Consider the following 25,516-nt stretch of genomic DNA (forward strand, 5'->3'; position numbering starts at 1 on the left):
TAACTAGAGAAATGCATAGCCTGGATGGAAGGACCCTTCCTTGTGACCCTTGACCACTCTAGTTTCTGCCCTTATTCCTCACCAAATCGTCAACCCGCACCTCGCTTCTGAACAGCTGCTGAATTCTCACGCAGATTATCAACATATGGTATGTGTGTATGTGTTTAAATACTATTCTTGGAAGGAAGGAGGTACTGGAAGTCAAGAAACCTGCATTTAGACTGCTGTTAATTAGCTTTGTGACCTTAAGCAAATCATCACTCCTCTAAAAGAAGTAATAATATCTCCCTATCGAGAGAGAATTAGATAATATATGTGGAAAGGCTTTTACCAACATTTAAAAAGATCTCCCCCAAACACTCTTGCTTATTCTTGCATTCTCAGTAACACAGGTCTTGCTCCATTCAGCAGGTTGGCATTGATTATGAGGCTAAAGTGCCTTCACCTAGATCCCCCAGGACCCTCCTTACCATTTCTGTGAGTCCCTTGCCCAGCTCTACTGAGCTTTGCTTCCATTCTGCACCTGGGAGGATAGCCCTGGGGCTACTGGGCTGCTTCCCAAAGTGTCAGGGACTCATACCCCCTTTCTTCCAGCTCTTAGTCTTTGAGGAGTGTTGTTAGTTGTTAGTTGCTGTCAAGTAGGTTCCAATTCAAGGAGACCCCATGTATAACAGAACCCCACATATAACAGAACAAAACTATTGTTCCACCCTGTACCGTCTTCATGATTATTGGTATATATGAGCCCGTTATAGAGACTACTCTGTCAATCTACGTCATTGAAGGTCTCCCTTACCTTCACTGGCCCTCCACTTTACCAAATGTGATGCCCTTCTCCAGCAAGTGGTCCTTCCTGATGACATGTCCAAAGTAAGCGAGTCTAAGTCTTGGACAATATTCTGTGATCCACAGGATGTTCGTTGGCTAACTTTTGGAAGAAGTTTGCCAGGCCTTTCTTTCTACTGGGGCGTATAGGAGTGTAAAAGCCTACTTGGCCTCAAGATCAGGACATCTCTGATGTGTAACTTACACTTGAGTTCCCCTCTGTGGTGGGGGTTCAAGTTACCTTCCCCGGGACTTTATCTGACTTCCGTTCTTGCATGGCTTCTTCCCCCTCCCTGTATCGCTTTCGCCTTCTCTTCCTTTCAGGTTGTCCCAGGATCACTTCCCTAAGAGATCTCCTGCGCATGAATCCTGGCTTCAGAATATCAGGGTCTGCTTCTTGGTAGAAAACTTTCTGGAGATAACGGGCTGTTAAGTTTTAGCAGTAAAGAAAGAGCAAAGAAGGAGAAGCATCTGAATAATTATTAAGCACCAAGGATATGTCAGATACCCTGGTGGTGTAGTGGTTAAGAGTTCAGCTGCTAACCAAAAGGTCAGCAGTTTGAATCCATCAGCTGCTCCTTGGAAACCCTGTGGGGCAGTTCTACTCTGTCCTATAGGGTCGCTATGAGTTGGAATGGACTCAACAGCAATGGGTTTGGTTTTTTGGTTTTAGATGCCAGAAGAGGTCTCTAGGTGACACAAATAGTTTGCTCTCAACTACTAAACTAAAGATTAGCGGTTCAAATGCACCCAGTGGAGTCATGGAAGAGAGGCCTGGCAATTTGTTTCTGTAAAGATTACAACCAAGAAAACCCCATGGGGCAGTTCTATTCTGTAACACATGGGATCGCTATGTTTTTATGCGCCAGGTACTGTGATAAATATCTCATATTTCATGTGATTCTCAAAAAAAAAAAAAAAAAATGCCTTTCATGCTTCCCGTTTTACAGTTGAGGAAAATGAGGCTCAGAGAGTTTAAGCAACTCACCCAGGTAATGGAGTTAGTAAGCGATGTTTGAACTCAGGTTCCACACTCTTTCTCCTTCATTCTGTTGCCTCCCTGGGATGCCATGGGCTTGGGGTAGGTGAGTACTGGGGGCTGGCTTGGGGGGTGGCAGCTGTGAGTGAGGTATCTCTTTGGGTGAGCTGGAGTCAGGCCTGAGCACAACCCCCATAACCATATCCCTGAGCATGGGACATCCTTGGGTGCCCTTTGTCTCTCTTCTGTAAATGATTGTGTGTGACTGTGGGGAGAGGGTGGGTGGAGGGAGGAGGGTATCATTTTACCTAGTAATGAGGTTTAATTGCCAGCTGCCTCTCAAGGGCTTTGAGGGTGATAAGCTGAAGGAGAGAAGCTGGTTTTTAATCTTATCTGTCATAACCCGATCTAACTTCAATCAGATGTCTTCTGTCCCCCATCTTCACTGTTAATGGCAAGTTCTCTCAACCAGCCACTGACACACTGCTACATCCCCTGCCAGCTGGAGGCAGTGGAGAGGAGGGATAGCTGCTACCTTCTTTTCTCCCTGTCCTACCAAAAGAAAGGAGATATATGTGTCCTCTTGGGGTTGGGAACAAATGGTAAAGAAATAAGCTGTGTGACCTTGAGCCACTGACTTCTTGCTGTCAGGGCCACTGTTTCCCCATCTGTAAAATGGAGATGATCATACCTGCCTGGTCTTCTTCATGGGGTTGTTAGAAGAAAGAATCAGACAGCAGACATGCAAGCATTAACAGGGAGTGTGACCATACGTTGTTAGCTGCCATCGTGTTGGCTCCGACTCCTGGAGATCCCATATGTAACAGAATGAAACGTTGCCTGGTCCTGTGCCATCGTCACAATCACTGGTATGCTCAAATCCATTGTTGCGGCCACTGTGTATTTTGAGTGCCTTCCAACCTAGAGAACTCATCTTCCAGCACTGTATCAGACAGTATTCTGTTGTGATCCATGGGGTTTTCACTGATTAATTTTCAGAAGTAGATCACCAGGTTTGGCTCCTAGTCTTTCTTAGTCTGGAAGCTCCACCGAAACCTACTCACCATGGGTGGTCCTGCAGCTATTTGAAATATTGGTGGCATTAAATTTTAGCATCATAGCTAAAAGCAAGCTACCACAGTAGGACAAACTGACAGGCTGGTGGTGGGTGGCCATATAAACCAAAGCAAACCACATCAGTTGCTGTTGTTGATTTGATTCTGACTCACAGTGACTCTCTAGAGAAGAGTAGAACTGCCTCATAGGGTTTCCAAGAAGCAGCTGGTGGATTAGAACTGCCAACCTTATGGTGAGCAGCAGAGCCGTTATAATCACTGGGCCACCAGGGCTCGCATATATAAAAAAAAAAAATGTCAGATATTCAGTTCTGGAGACTTGCCTGCCCTGTGCCTCTGCCATGCTACACCAAAGTGAACACAGTGGGATCTTACCCTGAGTGGCCCATGGGGTGGGCATTACAGCCTGTTCTGCAGGTGGCTAATCCTCTAGCCCCCTTCCCACTGCCGATGGCTGTGAAGTCTGGCCAGAAGCTCAAGTGTCACCTTTGTCCCCCTCCCCACACAGTCCTCTAAATTGCCTAGGATGGATTCTGCACACACCTCAGTGGAAGGGGAATTATTTGCCAGATATATGGTGTCTGAGAGAAGGGCCTCTTATGAGTCAGTGTTCAAATAAGTTACTGGCTCAATAAACAGAGGTTTGTTGTAAATTAAGGGAAGGAAGCGAGGTGCCTGCAACAGCCCTTGTTCATCTACTGTTTTCTATTAGCAACACTTTCCCCATAAGTAGTGCATAATTCCCTGGGAACTGCTGGGCAGGCAGCTTGGAAGAGGGGGATGTAATTACATTGCCCTGGTTAGGTAGTTAGAGCTACACAGTAAGGTCAAGAGTAGACGGGGTAGCCCCTGGGAGGCTTGGCTGGGCTCTCAGGAAGGGGACATGGGCCACCTGACATCCTTTTGGCAAAATTAGGGCTTGGGTGGTGAGGGGTAGTGGGTGTTGGTGAAGGGAGGGGCAGCCTGGGCAGGGTTGGGGGCAGATCAGGAAACAAGACTCCGACTCACCACACGGATGAACTGGAGCTGGGCTTGCTAAGGGCTATGGAACCCGTGGGAACTCCACTCTGGGTAAGTGCCAGGCTGTGTTGGCAAGGTGTGGCTGTGTGCTGGTAGACAGCCGGCTGGCACCAGCGCTGCCTAGACACAAGGTTCACGAGGCTTGGGGCAGCCAGGGTGAATCAGACCCTTGTGGGCACAGGGAGGGGTCTAAGGTGAAGCATGCTGTGGGGGCGAGGGGAATGCAAACATAGAACCCAGATGACCACCCAGGCTGCAGTTGCCTCCAAGGAGGGAACTCTTCAGGAGCTTGGCTGGCTGGTAAACCTCACTCCTGGAGGCATTCTCTGGAACTTTCCACTCCCCAACCTTTTCTGCCAGGCCTATGGAGCTCCCATCCCACCTAGCTCTGGATTCTGAGATAATCCTGCCTGAGGTAGGATGGACTTATGTGCTCTGGCTGCCCTCTCCCTGCCCAGCCTTCCAGCCCTGTGGGCTTTAGTAGTTCACCCTCACTGTTTGGCGTCTCAGGCTCCTGAAATTGTGTATTGAACTGTGGCGTTTAGGGGTGGGGGAAGAGCAGGCCTAGCCAGGTCCTGGATATTGATTGTCCATGCAGGTATCACTGAGATGTCCACTGTCCCCCATCTGTCCTTAGTCATCCGTCCGTGCAGGTTGTCACTGGGACATCCCTATTCCCACCATCTGGGCCATTAAGGTCTCACAGCTACCTCCCTGCATTTCTCTTTTCCTCAGCCTGAGTGAATACTTTTTAGAAGAGAGGACATCCTTGAACCCTTAGTCACTTAAACAAAACCTCAGGGTCCTTTCAGCTCCCCTAAGGGCACAAGCAGTTTCTTTCTTTCTTTTTTTAAACAGCTTTCATGAGATAAAACTCACATACCATACAATCCACCCAATTAAAGTGTAAAATTCAATGGATTTTAGCATATTTATAGTTCCGTACAACCATCACCACAGTCAATTTTAAAATATTTTCATCACCTTAAAAAAAAAACCTCCATACACTTTAGCTATGACCATCTCCAGCCCTAAGCAAACACTAATTTACTTTCTGGCTCGATAGACTTTCCTACTCTGGACTTCGATATAGATGGAATCATACAATATGTGGTCCTATGTGACTGGCTTCTTTCACTTCGCATGTTGTTTTCAAGGTTCATCCACATTGTAGCTTGTGATAGTACTTTGTTCCTTTTAACACTGACTGTTAATTCCATTGTATGCCTACGCCACATTTTGTTTATCCATTTGTCTGTTAACGGGCCTTGGAGTTGTTTTCATCTTTTGGCTATTATAAATAATGCTGCTAGAAACATTTGTGTACAAGTTCCTCTATGGATATATATTTCCATTTCTCTTGGGTACATATACCTAGGAGTGGAATTGCTGGGTGATATGATAACTCTGTGTTTAATCGCTTGAAGAGCTGCAAGACTGTCTTCTAAATTGGCTGAGGACACAAGCTTTTGACACACTAGATGCAGAGAGAGGCTCCAGGGCTATTTGTTTTCAGTCATGTGGTACCCTTCCTCTGAGGCAGTGGTCAAGGAAAGGTGGGGAGGTGGGAGGAGAACAAAGAGTAAATGAAAATAAATCGTTGCTGTTACATATATCTTCTGCCACCATGCTGAGAATGTCAGAGTTAACAGGGACCTTTGACAACATCAGCCCCCTTAGTTTATGGATGAAGATCCGAGGTGCAGCGAATAAGAAAGGCCCACAATTAGACAGCTTTTAGTATGAGAGAAGGTTCCTCCCCTGGTAGAAGAGTTCACAGGTGACTCACTGGAATGTGCCTGGCATTTTAGTTGAATGAATCAATAAATGGATGGATGAATGAATGAATGGAGGGTGGGATGGCCTTTAGTGCTGGGTGAGGCAGGAGGATATTCAACTAGAGCTTCCCACTTTTCTCTCTTTCCTTCCTTCCTTCCTTCCTTCCTTCCTTCCTTCCTTCCTTCCTTCCTTCCTTCCTTCCTTCCTTCCTTCCTTCCTTCCTTCCTTCCTCCCTCCCTCCCTCCCTCCCTCCCTCCATCCCTCCTTCCTTCTTCCTACATCCTGGCGTACACAGAAAATGATAACATTAGTAGGCACTTTAAGATAAATGAAGGGGTTGCTTGCAGCCAGAAACCAGGCCTGCCAAGGTGCCATGAGAATTTCGGGATCAATGTCTTATATTCTGTAACCCACTCTTGACTCACCATTGTGCTTCAGCAGCCTGGTTGGAAAGCTCTGGATGCTGCCTTGGTTGCTGGGACTGTGGAACTGTCTGGAAGCATATACAGGTCTGAGGGCTTGGGAATCCTGGCCCGGATGAGCAGAAGAAGCTGGTAGGTTCTACTCCAGGCTTCAGACAAAGAAGGAACCAAGGGTCCTTGTTTTGTTAGAGGCACAAAAGGGTTGTGGGTTTTGGTATGCTCTACCTCTGATCATGATCACAGCTCCTCACTGGAGCTCTTTGGCAATTGAATGCCTGGCCAGCCACTAATTGGGGTACTTCTGCTGTGTGCATGAGAGGGAACCTCATCAATGTTGCCCTTCCCTCCTGTTTCTGGTGCCCCCTCCCTATCAGAAAAACATTCGTAGTTAGCTGTACAATTCCTGCTCCACTGCCCTGACTGTAAAACATCCTCATTATGGCAGGCTTGAAAAGTATTCTCAGGTTTATGGGATCGGACGAGAGCTCACCTCAGTTTGATTGGGGTGGGAAAGAGTCTTCTTTGTAGAACTTTTGATTCTAGAGGCCTCTGTCCTATGTCCAGTCCTATCTACCCAGGCTTGATTAGAAGTCTGCATGCCCTCTTGGTTCTTTTCTCTTTTTACTCTTATTCAGCCGAGTCTTCTTGACACCTCTGGAGCCTGAGGAAGCAGTTTTGTGTGCAGGACTTCCATTCTGCACAACTCCAGGGAGCACCATTAACACTCTATCCTGGAGCTGTCCCCATGGATGGTTTCCCAGTCCTGCCTTGCCTCTTAGAGGTAAGTCCATATTATGTCCTGACTTCTCCAGAAGTCATTTTCATTCTGCTCCCACTCTCCCAATACCGGGACTTATTTAAGGAAGGAGCATGGGCCCAGGGACACAACATCTGGGTTTGAATCCTGGCTCTGTTGTGTGATCTTGGACAGGTCAATTATCCTCTCTGTGTTTTTACCAAATGCAAAATAGAAGCGAAAGCCCAGTTGTCATCAAGTTGATTTTGACTCGTGGCAGCCTCATGTGTGTAGAACTGTGTTCCATAGGGTTTTCAATGGCTGATTTCTTGGAAGTAGATTGCCATACCTTTATTTTGAGGTGCCTCTAGGTTTTTTTTTTTTTTTTCTAGGTGAACTCAAACCTCCAACCTTTTGGTTAGCAGTGAGAATGTTAATGGTTTTCACCACCCAGGACTCCAAATGTAAAGTAGATAATAATTTACTTCACAGGGTTGGAGTAAGGATTATATGACAATATATTTGTAAAGGTACTTAGCACATTCTTTAAAACACTATGCAAATATTGCTTATTATTGGTCAGTTGGACGCAGGATCTCATCATTCCAATGAGCATTTATCTAAATAACTTGGTAGAAGATCCAGGCTGTGAAGGACTGACCTTCACCTTTCTTAAGACAAGTCCTACTTGAGGGAGTGTTGAAGGGGGATCTTGAGACACCCTCTAAGATGAATGCCACTGATTTTCCACTTATCCTTTATCAGTTGCTCATTCCACAGATACTTACTGAACACCTATCCGAAGTCTAGGGATACTAGGGATTGATTAGTAGAGCACACTACTGGGGATGTACTTGGAGTACATCAGTGAACAAACAGATGCATTAGTTCAGGCTCATTGAGAAGAAGATGCCAAGGTGGGATAGATGTGGGATAGATTTATTGGGGGAAGAGCAAGGCAAGGCAGAGAAAACCTTTAGTCTGTGATGAAGGCCTGATACCTGTGGAAGGAGAGGGGGAAAGAAGGAGAATTGGGGCAGAAAGAGCCTCATACCTAAGTACAATCCAGGAATGGGTTGGCCAGGTCTTTGGGAGTCCTGGAACCAAAGTCATCCATAGGAGGAGTCTTGCACCCTGCTGGAGTGGACCTGCTTCAGTACCCCGGCGTACTCAGCCATGGGCAGGGAACAGTCTGTAGGAAGTGTGGCCTCAGCGTGAATGTGGTGGTGGATCCAGAGGGGCAGCAGCTGGGGCTGTCAGTCAATTCTGCCCCTCGCAGCAGGAGATCTCAGTGGTGCATTCTCATGGCCACGACAACAGACAAAAGTTCTTGCTTTCATGGAGCAAAAGGAGAGAGACAGTAACTGGTAAGTATAATAAATTAATTATATGGTATCATAGAAATTGGTAAGTACATACAAAAAGTAGGCTAGGGTAAAAGGGATTGATTGGGAATGCCAGGGTGGGGAGGGCTACAACTTCAAGTAAGATGGTCAGAGTAGGTCTCACTGAGGAGATGCCTGAGCAAAGCCTTGAATTTGGTGAGGGAGTTAGCAATATGGATATCTGGGAAGGGACCGTTCTATGAAGAGGGAAAGCCAGTGAAAAGGCCCTAAGGTAGGAGCATGTCTGGCATGGCTGAAGGACAGTTAGGAGGCCGATGTGTCTAGAGTGGAGTGAGCAGAGGGCAGAGTGGTAAGAGAGGGCCTCTGAGAGGGGTGGGCCTGAGGAGACTTCGGAGGTTTAGAGGTGAGGTGTTACCTGATCTTATGTTTTAAAAGGCTCTGTCTGGCTCTGTGTTGAGAACAGAATCTAGGCAACAAAGATGGAAGAAGACTGGAGACCAGGTGGAAGTGATAACACGAATTCAAATGAGGTCTCAGATTCTGGATGTATTTTAAATCCTGTAGAACCAACAGGATCTCCTGATGGATTGGTGAGAAGAAGAGACGAGTCATGGATTGATGTGTCAATATTCTTGGTCTGAAGAGCTATAGGAAATTAGTGCCAGAGCTGTGAAAGTAGAATGTAGAGCTTTAAAAACCAGAATGTAGAGCTTTAAAAACCAGCAGAGGAAAATTGGATCTATTCAGTGGGGAAGGGGAAAGGGGAAGAAAGAATATGGAAAACGGAAAATGTAAAATAAAATGGCAAACATAACTTAATATAACATCCATTTATAAATGGATTAAACTCATAATTCAAAATACAGAGACTCTTAAATTGGATTAAAAAACACAAACTTTAGGAATATACTTTCTATAAGAGACAAAACAAAAAGATAGAAATAAAAAAATAGAAAAAGATATAGCAAGCAAATATAAACCAAAAGAAAAATTATAAGAGAAAAAAAGAGGAATGCTGGTGGTGGTGTGGCTGAGAGCCATGAATGCTAACCAAAAGGTTAGTAGTTAGAATCCACCAGGCGCCCCTTGGAAACCGTATGGGGCAGTTCTACTCTGTCTCGTAGGGTTGCTAGGATCAGAATTACCTTGATGGCAACGAGTTTGGTTTGGGTTTTTTATATCCGAGTAAAAGAAATTAAAGATAACAAAACTACAGTAATCTTGATAAAAGTATAAGCACCTAACAATATGGTTTCAAATACATCTGTGTGTGTATTTTACACATAAAAATTAGATGTAGAAACGTGGGGAGAAATAGACAAATCAACCATTTTAACTGAATATTTTAAACATACTCATCTCAGAAGTTGATCGAGCAGACAAAACTTATTAAATATACAGAAGATTTGAACAATTTGTTTAAGAAGCTTAAATATGTGTGTATAGTTACATACACATATATAACCTTATACCCAACACACAGAAAACAAACACTTTTTGGGCTATATGTAGAACATTCACAAAAATGGCCATGAATTAGGGGATAAAGGAAGCCTTAATAAATTCCAAAGGATCAACAACATACAGATGATATTCTTCGACCATAATGCCGTGAAATTTGAAGTCAGTTAAAAAATCCGTATGTGGAATTAAAATATGACGCTATTAAAAAGTCTTTGGAGTAAAGAAGAAATAATAAAAGCAACTGAAAAACATTTAGAACTACATGAATGAATATGCCACATGTCAAAATTTGTGGGACGTAGCTAAAATGGCACTTAGGAGAAGATATATAGTCTTAAATACATTTATTAAAAGACATGTTGTTATTGTCATTGTTGTTAGGTGCCGTTGAGTTGGTTCTGACTCATAGTGACCCTAGGCACAAAAGAATGAAACACTACCCAGTCCTGTGCCATCCTCACAATTGTTGTTATGCTTGAGCCCATTGTTGCAGCCACTGCGTCAATCCATCTCATTGAGGGTCTTCCTCTTTTCCCAGTGCCGTCGAGTCGATTCCGACTCATAGCGACCGTACAGGACAGAGTAGAACTGCCCTGTAGAGTTTCCAAGAAGCGCTGGGTGGATCTGAACTGCCAACCCTTGGGCTAGCAGCTGTAGCACTTAACCACTATGCCACCAGGGTTTCCTTTAGAAGACACAGAAGACTGAAAACCAATGAGTTTCACATTTACCTCAAGAGGTTGGAAAAATAGCAATAGTGTAAGCCTAAGGAAAAAGAAGGAAGGAAACAATAAATATAAAAGCAAGAATAAAAGAGTAGAGTATAACATTAAAAAAAAGTCACAGAAGTTTAGCCAAGCTTAGTGTAGACCTTTTGAAAAGATTAATAAGATAGACAAAACTTTGGGAAGACTGATCAAGGGAAAAAAAGGAAGATGTAATAAAACAAAGCAGAATGAAAAAGGAAAACCATGTCAGACACAGCAGATTTTAAAAATATAATAAAATAATATTATGAGCAACTAGGTTGGCAGTTCAAATCCACCAGGCACTCCTTGGAAACTATGAGCAACTAGGCACCAAGAAATTTGGAAAACTAGATGAATTGGGTACCTTTCTGGGAAAATGAGAAATATCCAAATTGGCAAAGAATACATAGAACACTTGAACAGACCAGTCACGAGTAAAGAAATGGAAATCAGAGCCAATCCCTCCCTTTAAAGCCCCAGGCCCACACCACTTTACAGTTGAGTTCTACAAACCATTTATGGAGAAAATAACCCCCATCTTGTAGAGTTATTCCAGAAAACAGAAGAAGATTTATTTAGTGAAGTTAGTTTAATTGCTACCCCTCAACTAGACAGAGGAGTCTCTGGGTGGTGCAAATGGTTTATGCGCTTGGTTAGTAACTGAAAGGTTGGAGGTTTGAGTCCACTGAGAGGCACCTTGGAAGAAACGTCTGATGATCTACTTGGAAAAAATCAGCCATTGAAAACCTGTGGAGCGCAGTTCTACTCCGTGAGTTGCTGTGAGTCAGTCTACTCGACGGCAACTGGTGGTTTTAAAACTAGAGTAGGATAGGAGAAGAAAAAAATTATAGGCCAATTTTGCTTACAAAAATAAGCGGAGGGAAAAACAAACAAATAAAACATTAGCTAGGTGACTTCAGCAGAGCATTAAAAACAATTGCTATAATCAAGCTGAGCTTATTTGAAGAATGCAGCGGTGTTTTAACAGCAGAAAATCTAGCAATTTACTACACTAAAGGACCAAAGGAGAAAAAAAATCACGCGTTATCCCAGTAGTTGCAGAAAAAGCACTTGATGAAGTCCAATACCTACTTCCAATAATGATAATACTAATAAAAAGGATGACGTTCAGCACTCATTTATAACAATAATAATCATAATGATAAATTCTCGGAACTGGGAATAGAAGGGAACTTCTTTGATTCAAGAAAAGCTGCTTATCCCAAATCTGCTGCATCATCACACTGAATAGAGACACGTGAGCTTCATTGTCTTATTTTTTAAGATGAAAGTGACACCCAGGTCTGCCTGGCCTTAAATCTCATGCTTTTCCTGTTTTGCTGTTTCCTGTCCTGCAGAAACAAAGGGGAGGGACATAGGTGGTTCAGAGTTAGAATTCTCACCTTCCACGTAGAAGATGTGGGTTCGATTTTCAGCCACTGCACCTCAAGTTCAGCCACCACTTGTCTGTCAGTGGAAGCTTGTAAGTTGCTATGCTGCTGAAAAAGTTTCAGTTGAGCTCTGGACTAAGGTGGACTAGGAGGAAAGACCTGGCAATCTACTTGAAAATCAGACAATGAAAACCCTATAGATCACAATGGTCCGATCACAACTGACTTTGGGGATAGCACAGAACTGGGCAGTGTTTCATTCTGTTGTGGATGGGGTCACCATGTGTTGGGGGCTGACACCATGGCAGCTGACAACAACAAGGAGCAAAGGTAAAAGCGTGGGTAGGAATTTTCTTTGGAGCAAGGCCCTTTTGGTTGATTATAAAAGACACTCACTTAAAAAATGGGGACCTTTGGGGTTATCATAAATATGACGGGGAAAGAAGTGGTAAGTTGTAAGTCCCTTTAGACTATATGTCTTGCTGTGCCTTCCCTGTGAGCTAGAGCCTATCTTGTCATTGGCTCCAAATGGCACTCAGTGAATACCTTGGAATGAATGAATGGATCATTTTGTTTTGCTACTCAGTGTCTGGTGGCAATGCAGGTAGGAGGGGAGAAATGGCGGCGAATTCTGCAAAGAATGGGCATGATGCTGCACAGGTGCCCTCTGGTAGAGGGAGAGAAAAGAGTGGAGAGATTTGAGTAGCTCGCCTTAGGTGTGGGACTCTGAGGAGAGAAAGGGTTCAGAGCATTTTTAGAAATTTTTGCTGGTGCTAGGTGCACCCCCCCTTTCCTTACTTCTCAAGAAGACCTTCAGTCAAAAGCATTTTTTTTTTTTTAAACCTTTGGGTCTTTTGCTGTTAGATACGTAAGTTTTGTTTTTGTTTTCAATGTGTCCACAATAAAGCAGAAACCAAAACGCCGAGCTCTATTCAGGTCACATAAAGATACAGAATCTCACAGAACCCAAGGACAGAAGGTGTAGCCTGGCTTCTGGAGGTCCCACAACAGGAAATGGTGTGCACGTTCTACTTCCTGTCCCTCCTTCTGTGACCTCGTGTCCTCTCATCAGGGCTTCTCACTTTTGGGTGGTCTCTTTACTCTCTTCTTCTCTCCTTCCAACCTTTCTAGATCCGTGAAAATCTGGGGATTGTGAAGCAATTATCCTGTATAAAGTGCATGAAAATTTCATGCCCTTAATTCAGGTGATCAACAGAGATGGGCTGGCGCCTCTTTGACCCAGGTTCAGATTCTTGTCAGAAGAACTCAGTGTCTCAGTGTCAACCCTGGTACCATCAGTTATGGTCAGTGATGGGGCAGGTGAGGAAGGGTGGGGACAGGATTGCTTGGTACAAACATGGCCGCAGGGACCCTTTCTTGTGGGTAAGAGTTTAGATCTCAGAAAAAGGAGGTGTGGGCTGATCAGATTCCCCAAGGGTACTCTGAACCTGTATTAGAAGTACAAAGTCTTCTTATAAGTGGGAGTCTCATACTGCCTGGCTGAAGAGGATGGTGGAGGAGGGTGACGTGTGACTCCATGTGTGAGTTGGTCCCAGGACAGCTCAGCTATGAAATCGATTACAGAGGAGCAGTGTCTAGTTGTCTACCTGGTGATTTCTGAGGACACGGAGCAGGTTCTAACTAGGGAAACAGAACATGTAAAAGAAAAGAATTCATAACAGCTTGACACCATCCAGGCTGAACCCAGCAATTTTATTTTTACTTGTTCAGGAAGGGGAAAAAGTCATCACTAATTCCACAATTACTTCATTCCAGAGTACTTGTGAAAAATGACTTCAAGTGTAAAATATTGTCTACTAAAGAATTAACTTAATAGATAATTTGGACTCAATTATTGGCTCAATACTAAAATTTGCTGGGAAAAGCACAGGCCATATTTTATGACTGTCACATGATGCAGCGATTGTGAAATTAGTTATTAATGACTTATAAGAGAGACACTTACAAAAAGTCAACTGGGGGAAGAAAATATATCACTTAGGCTTTTACAGGGCAGTCTGAGATGGGGGATTCTGCCTCCTCCATTTCTCAAGTGATTCCAATTTTGCTGACCGAACCTCTCGCCTTGGCTTCTGTCCTTCTTCTCCCCATGTCTTTGATTTGGGGCTGGAGTCATATGTGAATTCTTTGGGAACAATTAGAAGCTGAAGGTTGCTGCAATCCATCATGGCAAGGGACTCCATCTCTATATGCCCGAGAGCTGTGTGCCAACCCCTCACCTCTGCTCCATGCCATCGATTATCTCTGGTCAGCATTGAGAGAGCACCAAATGAACTTTTAAAGTCAGAATGAATTGCAGGCGTTTTATTACCATTAAAAAAAAATTTTTTTTATTACCATTACTTTCCACCTATAACCTGCTTGCTATTGAGAAGGGAAGTTTTTTGAAGTCCCCTGGGTTCTCTTTGAGGGTGAAGATGATATACCTTGATATAACTTTAAAAGAGTTACTGCTGAACCTACCTTCTAAATTCAATGTAAATAACATTTTTTCATCCTTTCCACATGTACTTATTGGACTCCCACTCCATGCCCAGCACTGTGTTAGGGCCTGTGGGGAATAGGAGAGGTATAGAAGATGGGCTTCCTGCTCATCTAGACCTAGAACCTAAGGGGCAACCCATGAAGCAGTGCAGTGAGAGCATTTTCCAGAACGGGAAAAATGTCAAGCTGATTGGCTGGCACAGGTGATGCCTATACAACAAGTGGTTTATAGAACGTAATGCTGGGGTCAGTGTGGGTCCAGGAGGGAGGAGCAGTGTGAGGGCCAGGTTCTGTACATTATCCCAAGAGCGGTGTGAATGGGAGACTCATTCACTGAACAAAAACTGAGTGTCCATCATGTGCCAGGGCAGCTCCACAAGGCTCAAGGGGCCAAGACAGAAAGCCACAAACCCACTGCTGCTGAGTCGATTCCAACTTATAGTGGCCCTAAGCCACAAAGCAGACCCAAATCCCTGCCTTGTGTAGTTTATTTGTGTGTGTGTGTGTTTGTGTGTGTGGTGAGGTGGCAAAAGATGATAATAAACAAACAGTAAATATTTAATAAGTATGTTACATAGCTTTAGTAGTATTTTAGTCTTAGTAGTAGTGTTGTTGTTAGGTTAACTTGGTTCCAACTCATAGTGATCCTATATACAACAGAACAAAACACTGCACAGTTTTGCACCATCCTCACATTGTTGTTAGGTTTGAGCTCATCGTTGCAGCCACTGTGTCACTCCATCTCATTGAGGGTTTTCCTCTTTTTCGCTGACCTTCTACTTTACCAAGCATGATGTCCTTCTCCAGGGACTGATCCCTCCTGATAACATGTCCAAAGTATGTGAGACATAGTCTCACTATTCTTGCTTCTAAGGAACATTCTTGCCGTACTTCCTCCAAGTTGGATTTGTTCATTCCTTTGACATTATCCAGCTTTCACTTGCATATGAGGCAATTGAAAACACCATGGCTTGGGTCAGGTGCACATCAGTCTTCAAGGTGACATCTTTGCTTTTTAACACTTTAAAGAGATCTTTTGCAGCAGACTTGCTCAATGCAATGCCTCCTTTGATTTCTTGAGTGCTTCTTCCATGGGCGTTGATTGTGGATCCAAGTAAAGTGAAATCTTTGACATCTTCAATCTTTTCTCCATTTATTTGTGTTATGGAGATGTTACTTGTTGGTCCAGTCGTGAGGATTTTTGTTTTCTTTATGTTAAGGTGTAATCCATACTGAAGGCTGTAGTCTTTGATCTTCATTAGTAAGTGTTTCAAGTCCTCTTCACTTTCAGCAAGCACGGTTGTGTCATCTGCATAACACAGGTTGTTAGTGAGTCTTCCTCCAATCCTCGTGCCCTGTTCTTCTTTATATAGTCTAGCTTCTCGGATTATTTGCTCAGCATACAGGTTGAATAAACATGGAGAAAGGATACAACACTGACACACAGACTTCCTGACTTTAAACTGCTCAGTATGCCCTTGTTCTGTTTGAATGAGTGCCTCTTGGTCAATGTACAGGTTCTTCATGAGCATAATTAAGTGTTCAGGAATTCCCATCCTCCACAATATTATCCATAATTTGTTATGACCCACACAATCGAATGCCTTTGCATAGTCAATAAAACACAGGTAAACATCTTTCTGGTATTCTCTACTTTCAGCCATGATCCATCTGACCCAAATCGTGGTATTTTCAATCGCCTCATATGCATGCAAAAACTGGACAATGAATAAGGAAGACCAAGAAGAATTATTGCCTTTGAATTATGGTATTGGTGAAAAATATTGAATATATCATGGACTGCCAAAAGAATGAACAAATCTGTTTTGGAGGAAGAACAGCAAGATTGCGCCTTAGAAGCAAGGACGGTGAGACTTCGTTTCACACACTTTGGACGTGTTATCAGGAGAGATCAATACCTGGAGAAGGACATTATGCACGGTAAAGTAGAGGGTCAGCAAAAAAGAGGAAGACCCTCAATAAGACGAATTGACACAGTGGCTGCAACAATGGGCTCAAGCATAACAAAAACTGTGAGAATGGCACAGGACTGGGCACTGTTTTGTTCTGTTGTACATACGGTCGCTATGAGTTGGAACAGACTTGACAGCACCTAACAACAACAACATTCTAATGTTGATGGACATTTGAATTGTTTCTAGTTTTTAGCTATTACAAATAATGATGTCTTTTGCTGCACGTATGTAGGCATTTTTGTTGGATGTATAATAAAGGGTGAAATTGCTAGATCATAGGGCATGCAAATATGTTTAGTTTTAATAGGTACTGCTTAGCAGTTTTCCACTGTTTGTAGCAATTTACTCTCCTAATGACAATATATGAGCATTCTAGTTGCTTCACATGGTTACTAACATTTGGTATTGTCTGTTCTTTCTTTCTTTCTTTTTTTTTTGTAGTGATTCTGCTGGGTGTACAGCAATATTTCATTGTGATTTCAATTTGTATTTCCCTGATGACTAATAAGATTGAACAGATTTGTTTTTATTGTCTATTGGAGTATATTTATTTTTGTAAAATATCTGCTCATGTGTTTTTTAAAAATTGGATTGCCTGCCTGTCTCTTATTGACTTTTTTAAAAGTAATTTTTATTGTGCTTTAAGTGAAAGTTTACAAATCAAGTCAGTCTATCACGCAAAAACCCGTATACCCCTTGCTACACACTCCATTACTCTCCCCCTAATGAGACAGTCTGCTCTCTCCCTCCATTCTCTCTTTTCATGTCCTTTTCGCCAGCTTCTAACCCCCTCCACCCTCTCATCTTCCCTCCAGGCAGGAGATGCCAACATAGTCTCAAGTGTCCACCTGATCCAAGAAGCTCACTCCTCACCAGCATCCCTCTCCAACCCATTGTCCAGTCCAATCCATGTCCAAAGAGTTGGCTTCGGGAATGGTTCCTGTCCTGGGCCAACAGAAGGTCTGGGGGCCATGACCACTGGGGTCCTTCCAGTCTCAGTCAGACCATTAAGTCTGGTCTTATGAGAATTTGGGGTCTGCATCCCACGGCTCTCCTGCTCCCTCAGGGGTTCTCTGTTGTGTTCCCTGTCAGGGCCATCATCAGTTATAGCCGGGCACCACCTAGTTCTTCTGGTTTCAGGATGATGTAGTCGCTGGTTCATGTGGCCCTTTCTGTCTCTTTCTTATTGACTTTTAAGAGTTCTTTATGTATCCTAGATATCAATACTCTGATGATTAGAGATAATACAAATATGATTTCCTACTCTGTGGGTTGTCTTTTCATTTTCTTAATGGTGTTTTTTGATGAACAGAAGTTCTTATTTATAATGTCATCAGTATTTCCTTTATGGTTAGTATATTTTGTGTTGTTTAAGAAACCATTGCCTAACCTAAGATCTTGAAAATATTCTACCATATTTTCTTCTAGAAGCTTTATAGCACTGAGGTTTTTGACCTGAGCAAGTGGAAGGATGAATTTGCTCTCAAGTGAGATGGGGAAGATTAGTGTGTGTGTGTGTGGAGTTTTGGGCAGGGGGTTCTCAGGGTGTGGGAGGAAGATTGGGAGTTCAGTTTTGGATGTGTTAAATTTGACATGAGTTTTTAGACATCCAAGTGAAATTTCACATAGAGAGTTGAGCATTATGAATTAAGGGTTTAGGAGTGAGGTCCAGGGTGGAGACATAATTTTTGGGGTTGTTGACATGAAGACAGTATTACAACCTAGAAAAGTAATGAAAGACTGAACCCTACGACACTGACACATTAAGAGTTCTGGATGAAGAGGAACCAGAAAAGGAGATTGAGAGGGAAAGCAATCAGCCGGATGGGAAGAGTGCGTGGTGTCTAGGAGGGCTAGTGAAGAAAGTGTTTTGGGGAAAGCTCGCAATCAGCATCATGGGGATATGTCATGTAAGATGAGGACTGGAAATTGAATCTTGGATTTAACAATGTGGAAGTCATTGGTGACATCGATGAGAATAGCTGTGCATGAATGATGAGGGTGAAAACCTGATTGGAGAGAGTTCAGAAGAGGGATGACCTAGATCAATCAACCACTGGTAGTGACCCAGAGATGGCAGGGACATAGCTTAGAACCCAGGCCTGGCCTCTGTAATCTATCTAGAGGCGAGAGAGGTACCTGGAAGTTGTTAAGTCAAGGCAGCAGACGTAGAGGTGAGCCACTTACCTGGTCAGACCTCCAGAGTTGTTTTTAGTGTACCAGCTGAGGTAGGTGGGTGCTTGCTGCTTAGCTGCCTGTAGACCCAGAAAGTGCTTTTGGAAAGACCGGTGGGGGCTGGGATGTGGGGCATCGCTTCATGGAGATCTGAGGCTATACCATGGTCTTAGGCATGGCACACCATTCTTCTCTATGACTTGGTCTTCGTTTAACCCTCCCAACTCATTTTCCTCCTTTGTTCCCTCTTTCCCCATTCCTGCTCCTTTTAATGCTGAAACTTGGGGTTTCCTCTTCTCTCAGTTGTTTCATACCTCTGTTTCTTCATTGAAGTCTACTTCCTCTTATAGACTCTCCCTACCTTAATTTCCCACTAACATTTCTTGACTGATTTCTACATATCCTTTTAGACTCAGCTCAGGCATCACCTCCTCCAGGAAGCCCTCCATGCTTATTTAGCATCCAGCATCTGTCTCCTTCATAGCACTTCTAACATTAGTTTCAAATTCTCTATCAGTGTGTCTACTACACCAGATGGTGAGCTCCTGTGGGCAGTGACTTATATCTCATCAATTTTTGTATCCCTGGTGCCTGACACAATGCCTGGCACAGCCCTCAAACAATTTCAGCAGAGAATTGGAGAGGCACTACAATATAGGTAGTATGTAGATTGAAGCTTGGGTGGGAAATAACACTCCAGGCAGGAAAATAGCATGAAAGGCAATTCAGCACTGCAGCGATCAGGGCGTATGTGTGAATCTGTGAGCCGGGCCTGGCTGGGAGGAGGGCTTTGAGTTGGGAGTAGTTGGAGATAGTGACAGCTCAGTGGGGGCCGGCTACCTCTGAAGCAGTAGCTGTGTGTGGCAGCTGAGGAGTGCAATTATGAACATCAAATCAAGCTAATTTACATGGGTAAGTGCAGCCGGTGAGGCTTGGCTTGCAGGATCTGATTTATTTAGGGCAGGAAGAGATCCAGCAGGGAGCTCCCCTCAGGTGTGTGAGTGACGGTGTGGCCATTCGTATAAATAATCCTGCTGTCAGCCCAAGTTAAAGCCTCTGTTACTCTGCTTAGTGCCAGAGGAGGAGGAAGCACCGGGTCTATTTCAGAAGTGCTTTTAGAAAGACGGGACAGCTCTCTTTTTCTCTTTCTGGAACACTGGAGGACTAATCTCTTATAAATAAGTTTTATTGCTTTTTGTTCTAATTATAAAAGTAAAATATGTTCAATATTTGACTTCAAAATTTGGAAAATACAGAATGACAAAATTAAAGTAAACCAAATGTCATCAGTCAGAAATAACAGCTATTAATATTTTATAGAATTCCTTCCAGTCTTTTTTTTCTATGCATAAATGCAGTTTTCACACATTTCCTTACTTACTGAATTTTCAGTGTTATATTCTGATTTTAAAAATTGTTAAGATTATATCTGGAGCCTTTTTCTCTGCTATTTGACCTTAAGCATCTACATAATAGTCTAGTTGTACATGTACCGTCATTTAATCAGCGCTCAATTAGTTGACAATAAGGTTATTTCCAATTGTTTGGTTTTATGAATAATACTGTACTAAACTACATTGTGCAGCCCTGGTGGCACAGTGGTTGTTTGGCTGCTGTTCAAAAGGTCGGCATTTCAAATCCACCAGCTGCTCTTTGGAAACCCTATGGGGCAGTTCTACTTTGTCCTATAGGGTCGCTAGGAGTTGGAATCGACTCGATGGCAATGGGTTTTTTGTCTTTTTTTAAACAACCTTCTAACTCATTGTCTATTATCACTGATTATCTAGGATACATTACTGGAATTCAGATTCTTGTTATATATTGCTAAATTACTTTCCAGGACATTTGTGGCAGTGTGCATGTCTGAATATTTCGATTTGTTTCAATCAGTTTATATTCCTACCAGCCATGGGAATGGTCATCTCCTGGCACTGGATATCATTATTAAAAATATTAAAGGCCATTTGTATTTTTATGTAATGATATTCTATATCCTTTGCCCATTCTTAGTTCGTATTTTTTTTAATAGTTAAGTATGAACTCTTTATGTAAGGTATGTTGGATTGTTTAACTATATTTTTATTTTATTTTATCCCAGTGGGTAATTTGCCTGTTTGTTTATTATGGAATTTTTGACATGCAGAAACTCTAATATTGTGTGTAGAAAATTTTCTTGCTATTTTGCTTTATAGTTTGTGTTCTTGTTCTTGTGCTTACACTGTCTTTTCCTTCCCAAGATGAATTCAATATTCATTTATATTTTCTACTTATTTCATCATTTCTTTATGATTTATGAGTTATAAAATTCATCCATCTGGAATTTATTTTAATGAAAAATTATTTTTTTTCAATTTAATTAATCAAATGCCCAGCCCATTTTTTGAATAATCCTTTTCCAACTGTTTAGTGATAACACTTGTTTTTAAAGTAAACTCATAGGTATGTGTACATATATTTACACACTTGAATTTGTGAGCTATATGTTGATTCTTCCATCATTTCTCTGACATTTGATTTCTGTAGCGTATAGTCAATTTTAACATCTGTCACAACAAGTTCCTCTTATTGCTATTCTTTTTCATAAAATTTTGGGCAATCATTGCCTGTTTATTTTTACAAGTGACCATTAGAATCACTTAGCTAAGCTTCAGGAAAAAAATTCCCTTGGGATTTTGATTAGACTTGCACTAAGTTTATAAATTTATCTGTAAAGAACTGACATCTTTATGATATTCAGATTTTCTATCTATGGAGTCCCTGGGTGGTGCAAATGGCTAAGCACTTGGCTATTAACTGAAAGCTTGGCCGTTTGAATCCACCCAGAGATGCCTCCAAAGTAAGGCCTGGCAATCTACTTCCAAAAATTTAGCCACTGAAAATCCTATGGAGCAGTTTTACTCTGACACACATGGGGTTGCCATGAGTTGGAACTGACTTTACAGCAAAAATTATTGTTTTTTAGATATTTATTGAAGTTTTCTTTCAGTAGTGCATTGTTGTTTTGTTTATACAGGATTAGGGTGGGCGTCCTGGCTCACCTGGAAGACGGGAGCAGGAAACAGTGGTGGTGGGGAGGCAGAGAGAGGCTGGGTGGCAGGTTGTTACCATCTACTCTCACCCTTGAGCCCTTATCCTGTCAAAGGAGACCCACATGGTGTCTCTTAGTGGGATGCATTGCCTTCTACCTAGAGGACCAGGGCTGCCCATATCTGATCTGGAGGCCTGTAGGAGGCGTTGCTTCTATTTCTAGATTTTTTTTCCTGCTCATGTCTTATTTCTGTTCTCTTCATTTCTGATTATTTATCTGGTTCTGGATTTACAGTTCTGCATAGCTCTAGGCAGATGGTGCTTAGCAGGTTCTTGCTCTGTTTTAGCACAGGACATTACTATAGGTGTGAGGCTTGATTGGGTGCACATTCTATCTAAGGTGGCAAATACAGGGTCCAGTTGCCCAATATAATGTCCAACGAGGCTCTCTTGGCTCTCACTGCTCCTATTAAGTCACATAAATCAAGAATCCAGCTTATTCCCTGACCTTTGCATGTCTAAAATTTGGGGCTATCTTCTTGGTTTCTTACTGTTTCTATCTCCAGATAAAGCCAGAATAGAGTATCTCAGCTTTGTGTTCATGTGTCCTAGGAAAATTCTGTCTAGACAACCTGAAGCTGAGCCTAGTTATCCTCTGGCTCCCCTTCTTTATCTCCATTTGGCTCCCTAGCTACTGTGTCTTTAAGGGCTCTTTGACTGAAGAGGCCAGTGTTATTGGGTTTGTATTGGAATGTGAGGAGCAATAATTTGGCTGTGCTGTGTAGGGATATCATTTTGTTCCTGGAGGTTGTCCTGAGGCAGAGGATGGTCCCAAGGAGCATTCAGGGGTTCAACACTGTCCTCGAATTTCAAATTAACAAGATCTTAATTTAGATTAGATCCAAAGAACCGAAATGTCTTTTCAACTCATCTTATGCTCTGGGCACCTTCTGTATTCTGTTCTACGGCCAGGAGGGCTTTTCCCAGGACTTCCCCTGAACCAGAAACATGTACCCTCACTCCGCTGTGATCTCTGTTCTCAGACTTGCCTCTACCTGGATCTCAACTCCTCATCCTTAACCCAGGTCATTTGGAACCTGGCTTGCCTTTGGGGTGGTGGCTGAGATGCTCTTCACTGCAGAGGGCTTACTCCAGGGTTTCCTGGCCTCAGTCTGCACTTCTGATAGGGTCAGAGTGGCAAGAGGGAAGAACTGGAGGAGGCGGGTAAGAGCAGAATGAAATGTCCCACGTCAGCAGCTTCTCTGAGGGTCATCACTCTTTTCACTCCAAAGAAAGTTTCTCAAAGGATTTGCCCTTTTGAGAAGCAGAATGAAAGAACTTCTATAGACAGAGGGGGAGAGGTTATAGAGGATCTATAATTTATATTTCTGGCCGTTGTGTGAATTCCTTTTGTGGAGAGGGATACTTTTTCACTCACATCCTCCGTCCACCTACCTCAACCCTCACTCAGCCATTACTGGGTTGTGGCTTGATGTGACTTCTTGATCCTCAGACCTCATCTTTTAACTTTTTGTTCTTCTCTTGCCATGTACCCCCTACACCTGAGGTACTCCCCTTAACCTCTCTCCTCTCACTCAAAGAGTTGTAACTCCATGTCAAAGTCACACAGAATTGTCTAATTATAACAGATTAATCCATTAGGATTTATGCTTTTCTATTTACTGGCTGAAACTATCCATATCACAGCTGTGGCTCCCACATCTAACCAGCTAGCAGGCAATTTAAATATAGAAAGCAATTTAACCTAGTTGGATACCAAGACATCTCCCTTAATGCAGTGCATAAATTTTGGAGCTCTTTGCTCTAAGCCCTCAAAAGGGTGGCTAACAGTTTCATGTTCTGAAAAGATTTGACTTTGCAGGGAACTTACCCCCCCAAGAAGGGATCCTGGGCATTGGGCAAAAAAAAAAAAAAGGAGTGTTTTCAAATGAGGTCAGGGGTTGTTTTCAGGTCGATTTTGCTTTTCTTTTTTCTTCCTCTTTTGGGGAAAATAATCTCCTGCTTAATGGAGCTTCTGGAAGCCTGACATCAACTGGAGGGTCTCTTCATTTTCCTCTTTCTTTAACTTTCATTTGCAGCCTTTTTGGGCAAAGTGTTTTTCTTCCCCTCAACATTGCACCAACAGTCGACATACCCACCAAGGGCTTGTAATCTAAAAGATATCAGGTCTTAATGCATTTGGGTCTTCCAGCTTTTAGCCCAGGACCTAGCTTATAGTAGATAGTAGATGCTCATCAAATGTGTGTCAGGGCTGGGAAAATAGGTGGAGTAAGAGGCTGTGTCACCAGACAAACTCCAAATCAAAAGGAACAGTGAGCAAGACACATCAAAATACTTTCATTATGTGTGAACACATGGCCACACCCCTTTTAGGGAGGAGATGAGCAGGGAGAGAGGTTTAGCTGAGAAAAAGACAAGGAAGGAAACAATAAAACTCAAATATTTGAAGAGATGCCAAGATGTGAGCTTAGACTTGCCTTTTCTTTTAGACAAGACCCCTAAGAGCAGAAATATTTAGATTAAGGATGGAAATTATAGGAAGAAAGAGTTGGATTTGACTTATTTATAGGAAGAACTTCACATTGATAATTTTTTTTTAAGCAGAACCCTCAACTTAGAGGTGATAAGCTTTCCCCACTATCTGTGCTTAAGCAGAGGCTGGACAACCATGTGGCAGGGAGGCCGTAGTGGCCTTTAGAACTCAACAGGACTAGAAAACCTTTAAGATGTTGTCTAACTGAGCTTCTATGACCATGTTCTCCCCTAGATCTGTCTTCAGGAATCCAGGGTCCTGAAATATAAGCTATTTTATCCATTCTGTCTGGAAGATGGGAAGGGGCAACCACAAGGCCTTGGATGAAGCTAGGAGCTTGTTTCCCTCACAATCTCTGAATTTAGTCTCATTGCCTTGGGTTTAGAGCTCCCCATAACAGGATGGTAACGGTGGCAATTGAGGTAAGATTAGAGGGGGTGGACTATGGAATTGTTGGTTGTTTAATTGTAGGGCCCTAGTGGGGCTTTGGATTGTTTTCTGATAAGTGTGAAATAACTCCAAAGGGTTGAACCACTCCCTAAGCCCACCAAGCTGCTCTTTAAAGCCTTCCTAGGTTACTCTTGCCCCGAGTGGGTGTTTTCTCTTCTTTGAGCTCTAACAGTATTTAGAGTAGGTATCACAATTTAGTCCTTAATTATGTCCTTATACTGTTCTTTGGTTCATGTAAAGGAGCTATTATTGAGCATCTACTATGTATGAGGCACTGATATACAAGATATTTTAATTAACTATGACCTTGTGAAATATTGTTAATCCCATTCTACAGATGAAGAAAAAAGATGCTTAGGGGATGTAAGTTGCTCAAGTCCACACAGCTGGTGGGTGGCAGAACGAGGACTATTTGGCTCTAAAGTTCAACTTCTTTCTCTTATACCACATAACCCCCAAACTTGTTTGTAAGCTCTTCCAGTGAACAGAATTCTCTTACATTCTTCTCACTACCTAGAATGAGTAAAATTCATCATAGATATCCCTTATAGTTCTTCTGTGGTCAAATGCTCAGGTTTTACCAGCTGATCTCTAAGCCTTCTATTGGTTCTAATGTTCTAGAGTGAATAACCTCCTTTTTGGCTGATGGATTAGTTTACTTTGAATCAGGAGTTTAATTATTATTTATAGAGTTGGTAAGGTAGTACAGGAGTGTTAATGGTAGCCTGCCTTGTAGGTAACTGTTTGGTCCTAGGCTGGGTCCCGGTTTTGAGGCAGGAAGCTCTGTCTCCTTCATTTCCTCAGAGGGGCATTGGGCCTTGGTAAATTGATTTATACTCACTCAACTTACAAAAGGTCTTAGTGATAAGCCAGAATGTGAATTTATTAATATTCAAGGAGATAAAATTGCCAAGAAGGCTGAATGGTTGTGGCAGCTGGGCAGCACATGCTCAGCTCCTTCAGAAGCAATGTGGGCCTGAAAGTTAGTAAATATGGAGAGACCAAAGGGATCTAGGTGGTTACGAGGGTTTAACTACCTAGC

The sequence above is a fragment of the Loxodonta africana genome, chromosome 19 (genome assembly GCF_030014295.1).
Source record: "Loxodonta africana isolate mLoxAfr1 chromosome 19, mLoxAfr1.hap2, whole genome shotgun sequence".
Taxonomy (NCBI): domain Eukaryota; kingdom Metazoa; phylum Chordata; class Mammalia; order Proboscidea; family Elephantidae; genus Loxodonta; species Loxodonta africana.